At 43.0% G+C, this 8983-nt stretch overlaps 1 protein-coding gene across 1 annotated transcript in view; it reads right to left on the reverse strand.

The window, feature by feature from the left end:
* Positions 1-8983, reverse strand: part of CPE (carboxypeptidase E) — a 65011-nt gene that overhangs the window by 50578 nt on the left and 5450 nt on the right. The gene's annotated exons all lie outside the window — the stretch shown is intronic.

Here is an 8983-nt window from a genome sequence, read left to right on the forward strand (position 1 = left end):
GGCACTCCTTTGGGGGGGGGGGGGGGGGGGTGTCATATCAGTAAGTCACCTCCAGCAGAAGGGCACTATGAACCCAGACCGCACTTTTAGCCTGTTGTCCTCATCCCCAACAGTGCCCCGAAAGGAGTAAGCGAGGTGACAACTTCAGTGCCACAGGGCAGCTATCACATCATGGCACGTACAGTCATTTCTTCATTATATGGCAGAACTCTGATTCCAAAATCCCAAACCCCAGCAAGTTAAGCTGCTTTTTCCAGCACTGCTGTCCTGCAGAGCTCCTAACCCACTCCCAGTACAGCACCAGCTTTCAACCTTAAACCCGAGATAATACATGCAGGTCTATGGCAGCCACGGCGTGTCACACACGGCAAATCAAACCTGCCCACTCTGCTACCATTTTACTGACAAGGATATTTTTTTTCACCCTTTTAACAACAAAGACCCGTAGTGTCTTCATTTAGCCTCAGCATATCAGAAAGTAAGCTTCAAATATAACATCCCAATCATAATGAATTCACTGAACCCTGGTTTTTGATGTGCAACTTACTCTAAAATCAAGTATATCAAGTATACGCCCTTTACTCCAAAATGAAGTATATCAAGTATACTCCTAACTCTACCCATCATTTTCATTAACTGACCCAGAAGCCTTAAATTACACACTGCAGTTTTCACTTTTCCTTGATTCCACAAAATTGTAAGAGAATTCAGCTACAAGCCTTCTTTCCAGTTTAATTCCCAACTCAATGGGAAAAAAAATAAGCAAGAGTCTGTGGTAATACATGCATGAGACTTTTGTTTAAAAAGAAAATGTAGACCAAAAAAAGATGCGACACATCACTTTTTTTAAGTGGAACATGAATTAAAATAGGTATGAAGACTTAACAGTATAAATTAATCTGCTGAGAAAAGATCAGACAGGGTTCATAAATAGTGTGTTTCACAAAGCAAGCATGTAAAGCACAACAAGGTACCTTTGATGATGACACACGAAGGCTGGGATTCATCAGGTCTTCACCATAAGCTCTTGCACACGTTCCTAAGTTAGAAGCCTGCCCAATGTTGGCTCCTTTTACAGTCAGTAGAGAAAACGGACATTTTTAGAGGGCACTGCAGCCCAACCAAGAGGTCTACCTGCTAACCAGCAAAGGGAGATTATAGCATGAACATGCATGCACAGCATGTAAGCTTCGAAATCATGTACCACCTTTGAAAACAAAAATTAGGTCGAATGAACACAGAACTAATTCTAAATTAGTTTTAGTACTAAATTATTGGCTGACCCTAGTAGCAACTTCATTGTTACAACCAAAAATTTGTGTTTATTCTGACATAGAACGACCTGTCTTGCACTTTTCACCCTCTGTGTAATTTAAAGGCTTGGGATATTGATCACTAAATTATAGAAAAATAAACAGTTTCTCCTGAATAAAGTAAATCAAGAATTAATATACTAATGAGGGCACATTTTGATAAATCACACAATTACAATTTACTGCCTTTAACAAAATGTCTCACAAAAGCTTAGGAAATCCCTGTGCTTTATAGGCTGCTCATTAATTCTCTGGAGTTCGTGTTAATGTCACCATAATAAAACATCCCTTTAATCCAAACCAACAGCAAAACAGGCTCACCTCCTGTTTTCATTGGGAACTGTTAAGGCATTCTGCAGGTGTGGGAGGTGATGACAACTCTTCTCTTTAAAAGAAATTAAAGTAATCGACTCTTTCAAAAGGAGCGGGGTTGTCAAAACCAGCCTGGGTCAGATCAACAAACTCTGAATGCTCTGCATACTCAGACTAATTTTAAGCCTGAAAAATAGAACAGTTGCCTTCTATGGAGTCATGTTTATTCCTAATGATTACAGCCCTTTTTACTACAGCTTGTTTGCCCTTTGTGTTATTCCAGCAAATAAAAGAGAAACTTCTGAGATGCAGTAGCTGGGATCTACAGTGTTTTTGCAGGTAGCACACAGCCTCTCTTAACCCTTTTTTAATCATCTAAAAAAAAAGAGAAGTCTTTCAATACCTCAGCCAGTGAAGCAATTTGGAGTAAAGGTATTGTATCTCCAGGAAACACTGCAGAGACTGCCTAGCACAGCTGCCTAGCCACACTTACTGTGAATTTCCATTGACTTCAGTGGGAACATGAATGGCATTAACAACTAGCTGTGAATGTGATCTGTAAACATGCCTACCTCTCCTTGATTTTGACCAGAGTTTTGTGAGCACATTTTTCTCCTGGTATTCTACACCTTTATTTTAGCTGAACATCAAAACTGAGGTAGGATGAAATCAGAAATATTACGGAAATATTATTTATTTAAGAACAAAAATATTAAGGAAGAAAAATCTATTTTCAAAAAAACCGCATGTTACGAAGTACATTCTAAAAAAATATTAAGTTATTCAAGGCTCTTAACAATGAAACAGATGCTTCTAAAAAACTCGCTCAGCACGTACAGACAGCCATCTTATTGCCAGCAAATCCTACAGCCCTCCCGAGACCTGCGCAACCTACACAGTCTGCGAAGGACACTGGACACGCCACTCCGAACGCAGGCAGCATTAAAATCGTGCTGCCAGAGACTACTCCAGGCCAAATCCTGCCTGGGAGACTCCAGGGGGACTACCCTAAGTGACACTACAGCCCATAAGGGATTTTGCTGGAAAGTTAATTACAGCCCCTCTGTCTTCTGCGGAATGAGCGAGGTACGACCAGCCCCAGATTAGCACTCCCAGAAGACAAGTCGGTAGCACATCCCCTGCGATGTTTGATGGGAAAGCCGGAATGTCCTCACAAGCTCTGAAAGCAAATCTGTTCCCTGGTGCTCGAAGGAAAGAAAAGATCCAAATGTAGGCGGCTACATGTATAAGAGTTCAACCACGTTTTAGTCTGCAGTTTCTTTTATATATCCCTGCCGAGACACCAGCAGCTGCCCCACTCGCGCTCTCGGTTTGGCGCCGAGGGTCCTCTTGTTAACCTGCTGCCCGAAGAGCAGCTTGCCTTAAAGAGGATTGCAAACGTAAGCCATGCGAGAAGGACAGAAGCTGAACCACAGCTGACCGAAAAATGCGACAGCATAACGTGGTCATCACACACACAGCATCTCCTGTACTCCTGACACGAAGTGGTTTGCTTATATCCACCTATTTACAGCCCCTACCTTTATGCGATGCAGCTGGATGAATACGAACTTGGCGCGCTCGCATTTACCAACGACTAGCCCCATATCCTTCAACACCTCCCTTCAGAAAGGGAATGCTAAACGAGTGGCCATTGATAAAAACTGGACTCTGCTTAAACCTCGAGCATGCAAAAATTAGGTCTGCTCTCTAATACCTAGATTTAATAACGAGCTCTTGTCATATACAATTTGTATTAATGCTGTGCAAAATTGGGAAATATTAACAGGGGCCAGCGAAGAGCTCACAAGATTTTTACTTGCAAATCCCAAGTGTAAGGAAGAGAAGCTTTAGAAAATCAAGTGCAATTAATCGTAAGTGATAAAATTGGAACGGCTGCATCTGATGACATCACCGTAACCAAGAGACGAGCTGCATGCTTTCTGACATCACCACTGCTAAAACACCCTGCTGCCGACCCGAGCGCTGCATTCGCCCATCTGAAGCGGGGCTGCCCATGAGACCCACAGGTGATACTGAGTGGGCTCCCCCCTCCTGGGCTCCTGCACTAAGGCAGCACAGCAGATTCCTGCCCACGCTGGGCTGAAATCACGGCAGCCTCCCGCGAGTTTATTTCTTCTTGCTGCTGCTGTTTCTCTTTTTCAAAGAGCAGCACTTGCTCGCGGTTCTCTGGAATGGCTGCAGAGTCATTTAAATTACAATCATTTTAAAAATATTAAAAAATGGGGTTTGTGCAGCAGGGGAATACAAACATTACGGCCAACAATTTTTTCCCCTGTGAATTTGTCAGCTTTACTTATCACAATTTCTTATCACAGAAAGTATTAGCACACATGGCTGGTGCCACAGTTGGATGAGGGAGCACTTCAATGACAGAAAAAAACCTAGGTACAGTTTCTGTACTAGCAGACGGATCTTGGATTTCCCCATTCATTAATATACATTAGAGGCATGTTTTTCACTTCTTTTTTAGTCACCCTTTAATTATGTTTTTGCAGGAGGAAACAGCTCCAGCACTGCAGGGCCGGAGTCTGAGAAACCGGGAGCCTAATGTTGGGCGACTTTGGGGAGGCCAGTACAGGAGCTGCAATTTGGGAAGTCAAGCAGCTGATTTAGGCTCAGTGCCAGCACTGACCCACCCAAGCCATTTCCTCACCGTGCCAAGCGGGGTCTTTGATAAAGTGACGGGTCCAAGGATTAATGTAGCTGAGCTGCACCTCATAAAATTGACTGAAGTCACACCCGCAGGGTCCTGCAAACGCTCCGAGTCACAACTGTGCTGCTCACCTCATGCGCAGTGTGCTCCTGCCTTACCAGCTCACAACGTTTTGGTGTTGTTTGAAACTTGGAAAGCCCAAAGTATGTCATTTTCTAGAAAATCAGATGTTTCGCTCAACTACAAATAAACCTTTTCCTTCTGTTCGAAGTATTTTTAAAGTTGCTTGTGGGGAGAAGGATGAACAATAAAATCATTAACATTGAAAAAAACCTTCTAAATTAAATGCTGCTTTGAAAAAACATGAAATATTTTGTTTCCAAACCGCCATTCTGATATTTTCAGGACTTCTGTTTCCTTTTCGCTAGTACGAACAATTTGATGAAAATGTCGCAAATTTACAGATCATTTTGTTGCCACAAAATCTGTATTTTTATCCATCCTCTCTCCCCTCCATTTGATGCAAAAGTAATGTTCAGACCCTGTACCTGTAATACATGTAACCAGTCAATTAATAAGCCTTACTTTGAGGATTTCTTCACAAAACTAAACACTGAAAAATAACCACTATAAAAATTTTAGTAATTTATTAAAAAAAGCAGGAGTTGAGAGAAATTTTTGTCTGCAATTGTTTCAAGTAAACAGAAAAAAAACAACTTAGGAATCTTGAAATTATGAGAATGTTTTGTTTTCACGTTCAAAATGAAGCAGTAGTGGAGGGGACTGATCTCGCACCACCGAAATCAATGGTACAAATGAGTCAGAAGTGGCAGCATGCCTAAACAAGTGGCTGAACATTAACGGTGGAGGAACTGTTTTTGGCATTAATCAATTCTAAATATATTTCATTGCTATTAAAGAATACAAATACATTATGCTCAAAATAAGGTTAGTTATGGTATTAAAAAAAGCCTCAAGAAATCAGCATCCATTGGGTGTTTGTTCAACAGAACATCAGACATCCAAAGCAAGAGCTTACTTCCTCTCCCAGGAGTAGTCAGTATTCTCCTGCACCTGAATCAAGGCAAAATATTGTTTCGTTTGTCCCAGAAATAATCTGCGCTTTACTATCAACTGTCCTCTGTTTTCCCTTGGTGCATCATCAACTTCCCACAATCTTTTTCTCCTCGCTTTATCTCACCTTGCTGTCCGCCATCTTCTGTCAACTTTGCCAATTTTTGGCAAGCACAGGGACAAAATTATATTTTCTCAGGTTATCAAAGCTACTGCAAAATGTTTTGATCACTAACAGTCTAGGTTCATACAACACCTTCTACACCTAACCACTGATACATTTTCATTCAAGCATTCCTCTGCCTTAACCATCTAGTCCCCACCGACTCAGTGAGGTTATCTGCACGGAACAGCTGCCTCAGTATAAAACTGTTCAAGTTCAAATATCTTCATCTCCGGGTTTTGCTTCTCCTTATTCAAGGGTTTCTTTTCCATCAGCAATTGCAGGTTCTAATCTCCCATACGGGTGCAGTATCAGCCTAAAGAAATTGCTGCCACAAAAAAACAAAATTGTGAAATATTAGACCAAACTCTGTTTGCCATGAACCACAGAGGAAGCACAGGTAGCATGGTGTTCAAGTTTGCAGAGAAGATGGCACATTCTCTGAGTATTTAATGTAGGCTCAGAAACTTTAGGCAGTCTCACGCTTCTGGCATTTAGCATGTCCCTGGGAAGAGCTCAGTGAAGGCTCAGTTCACATCTTCCAAGTGACTAATCCGGGTGTCCAAGATCTGCCAAGACACTTTGTGTGCTTATGCAAGAAACCAGAGTGGCTCATATGGAGTCATTCTGGCTTCCAACGCAGTATCAGGACTTCAAAAAAAAATCCTCATAAAGTATATTTACCCCAGCAAAAGATGACGCCTTAACAATTCCTTCCAATTGCTTTGTTCACTAAGGATTTGTTCCAGTTGCTTTGGAAATCTAAAGCACATTTCTAAAATTTTCCTATTTCTCTCATGCATTTTTTTCAAATATTGCACATATAATAGAGATTCATTTTCAAAAATAGCTGATATTCTAAAATTAAAGTTGATTTATACGCTTGCCTAAGATCAAATGCATTCACACAGCACTGCACAGCCATGCAATATGCATGATTATGCAATTTATGCATATATGTGCAGTAGTCAATTTACTCAGTACAAAGCCTCTTTACTCAGTACAGAGTCTTTACTGATGCTCTGCTGACACTCTCCTGATTTATTTTGTTACCAACTTGCTTACTAAGTGAACAGAAACATTCTTTTTGTTTTTGCAGCGGCTCACTAGATAATTCAGGTATCATCGCTGCATGTTCACCAGGCTTCTAGAAGCATGAGCTCTCTCTCTGTGGGCCATAAACGTATGAGCCGCAGCATATATTTCATTTATACTTATATATATTTAAAAATAAACCCCATGACACTCAGGATATCTTGTAGGAACAGATTATGTTCAGGAATAACAACTTCTTAGCCTGTTGTGAAAAAAGAAAAAATAACTATATGTATGCGAGTGTCTGTGAATCTCTGTATCATTTTTTAATAATACATGATGATAAATCAGGTCCTGATCCTGCAAGCGTTAATCACACAAAATATCCTTACTCCCGTTGTTGGCCTGGGAACCAAGCGTGGATGCTCAGAGTGAGTGAGGATCCCCCCTCAGGTACGAGCTGCTGGATCAGCCTCGTATTTCCTGCCAAGGCTGGTACAAGGCTCCACTTCTTTTACTTCACAGCTTAAAAAAGATCACATAGAAACATAAACAGTGCTACTTTTTACTACACAGTAGAAGAAAGGGCACGTTATTAAGAAGAAAACAGCTCTATTGCAACCATTAGCATAATACGTAGGTGCTTAGCCTCTGTAACAAAGAAGCAGGGATGTTATCAGTGCCTTTACAATTATTTCAAAGGAGCACAACCATAACTAGGCACAGGGTCTGGCTCGTTGCCCTTCCTAAAAAGACCCTGAGTTTCTCTCATGTGCCACTGCAGACAGCAAAAGCTGCAGTAGCTCTCCACTTTTGGAGACAAGCTCAGCAACTCACAGAATGAAACTGAGGATTGAAATAAAACAATGAATTTGCTCGGGTTCAAACCCTGGTTAATCCTCTGCAAAACCCCAGCATTTTCAGCATCCCCCACTAAAGATTGCCAGGACTCATCACATTCCCTGACATGTGATTTGGACATTACCACATGTGGCATTTTCACCTATAGGGCTCCCTTTGTGAGGGACAGAGCACATTCTAGGAAATGCTTGACATTCGCTGTAGCTTATACGTGGATGCAATCCATAGGAAATTTTCTTTTCTGCAGTTTGTTACCGGTCATTGACATACAGTTGGATTCTCTTTTGCTTGGGCCCAATGATAAACCCTTTCCCACATCACTGACACCAACAGGAGAAGCAGCGTGTCTCTAGGAAGAGCCACAGCCCCATCTCAGACTGCACAGAGTGCTCTTTTTGTCCCCATTTCAGCTGGCTTGACAGAGGTGCCAACTAAATAAGCTGTAGCGACTGCGCCCGACAGTAACAGAAAGTCACAATTATAATTGCCTATCATTCTAGCGTGCAAATCACGTAGTGGCAATAGATTAATTCTTAGCTTCAGGATCGGCTCTCATATTGAGATGGCAACATACCGCAAAGAAATTTTTCAAATTTCTCTAAAATTCGTATATTTTTCTTTTCAAGACAATGCTTTGCCACCCTGCCTTCCTCTTCTGTCTTCCTTATGTCCAGTATCCTATAATCTCTAAGTTTTATCAGTAGCCCTAACGCAGGCAGTAAAAACCTAAGTCCCTTGAGGATGCGAAGCAAGGTTACGTTCAGGTCATAAAGCAGAACACTAAGCACTAACTGTACAGACCAAATCCCCAGAGACCCACGGAAGCCACGTCTCCACCTAAAAATCACGGACTTGCAGACCTCGTCTGTGACCTACCAAGGGAAATGTGAAGACATGGCTGCAGGTGGCTTATGGTTGGGCCTCAGGTACTGAGCAGCTTTCAAGATGAAGCCTTTTCACATCTAGACATAAGCGATACCGTCAATTCTGAAATGGGAAACGATGAAAAATGCACGCTCGTAGGCACGAAACAAACGCACGGCATCGATAACATCCCCTTTCATAAAAAGAGGGTCTCAGACCCCAGCTACACAAAACCACGTCTCCCGAGACATCAGTGCAAAGACCGGTAGCGTGCAGCGGTCGCACGGTTTCCGCGGGCAGCCCGGCCGCGTTACACAGCTGGCACAGGCACATTCATACCTGCTGGTTTTTTGCCCCGACAGTTCGGTTCGTGCCGGGGAAGCGGGGAGGCCAACGCCTTCCCTGTCAGCACATCTGCACCAGGTGCTTGCCTGCAGAGCAGAAGGGAGCGTGCTCGTTCCCGGCGGCGGCTGCTGCTGCTGCTGATCTCCCGATGTTTTGCGGGGAACGCCGCGCGCCCCTCTCCTTAACAGGGCGCTAAACCCCGCGACGGAGCCTTACAGACGCGTTCGCGCTGAGCGCGGCCGATCGGCGCCAGCCACTGCCGCAGCCAATATTTCGGGACGGCGTCTGCCCGCCGCCGCCGGACCCCGGGCCCAGAGCAGCGGCTCCGCACCGCTCCGC

The sequence above is a fragment of the Haliaeetus leucocephalus genome, unplaced genomic scaffold (genome assembly GCF_000737465.1).
Source record: "Haliaeetus leucocephalus isolate CR32 unplaced genomic scaffold, Haliaeetus_leucocephalus-4.0 Scaffold140, whole genome shotgun sequence".
Taxonomy (NCBI): Eukaryota; Metazoa; Chordata; class Aves; order Accipitriformes; family Accipitridae; genus Haliaeetus; species Haliaeetus leucocephalus.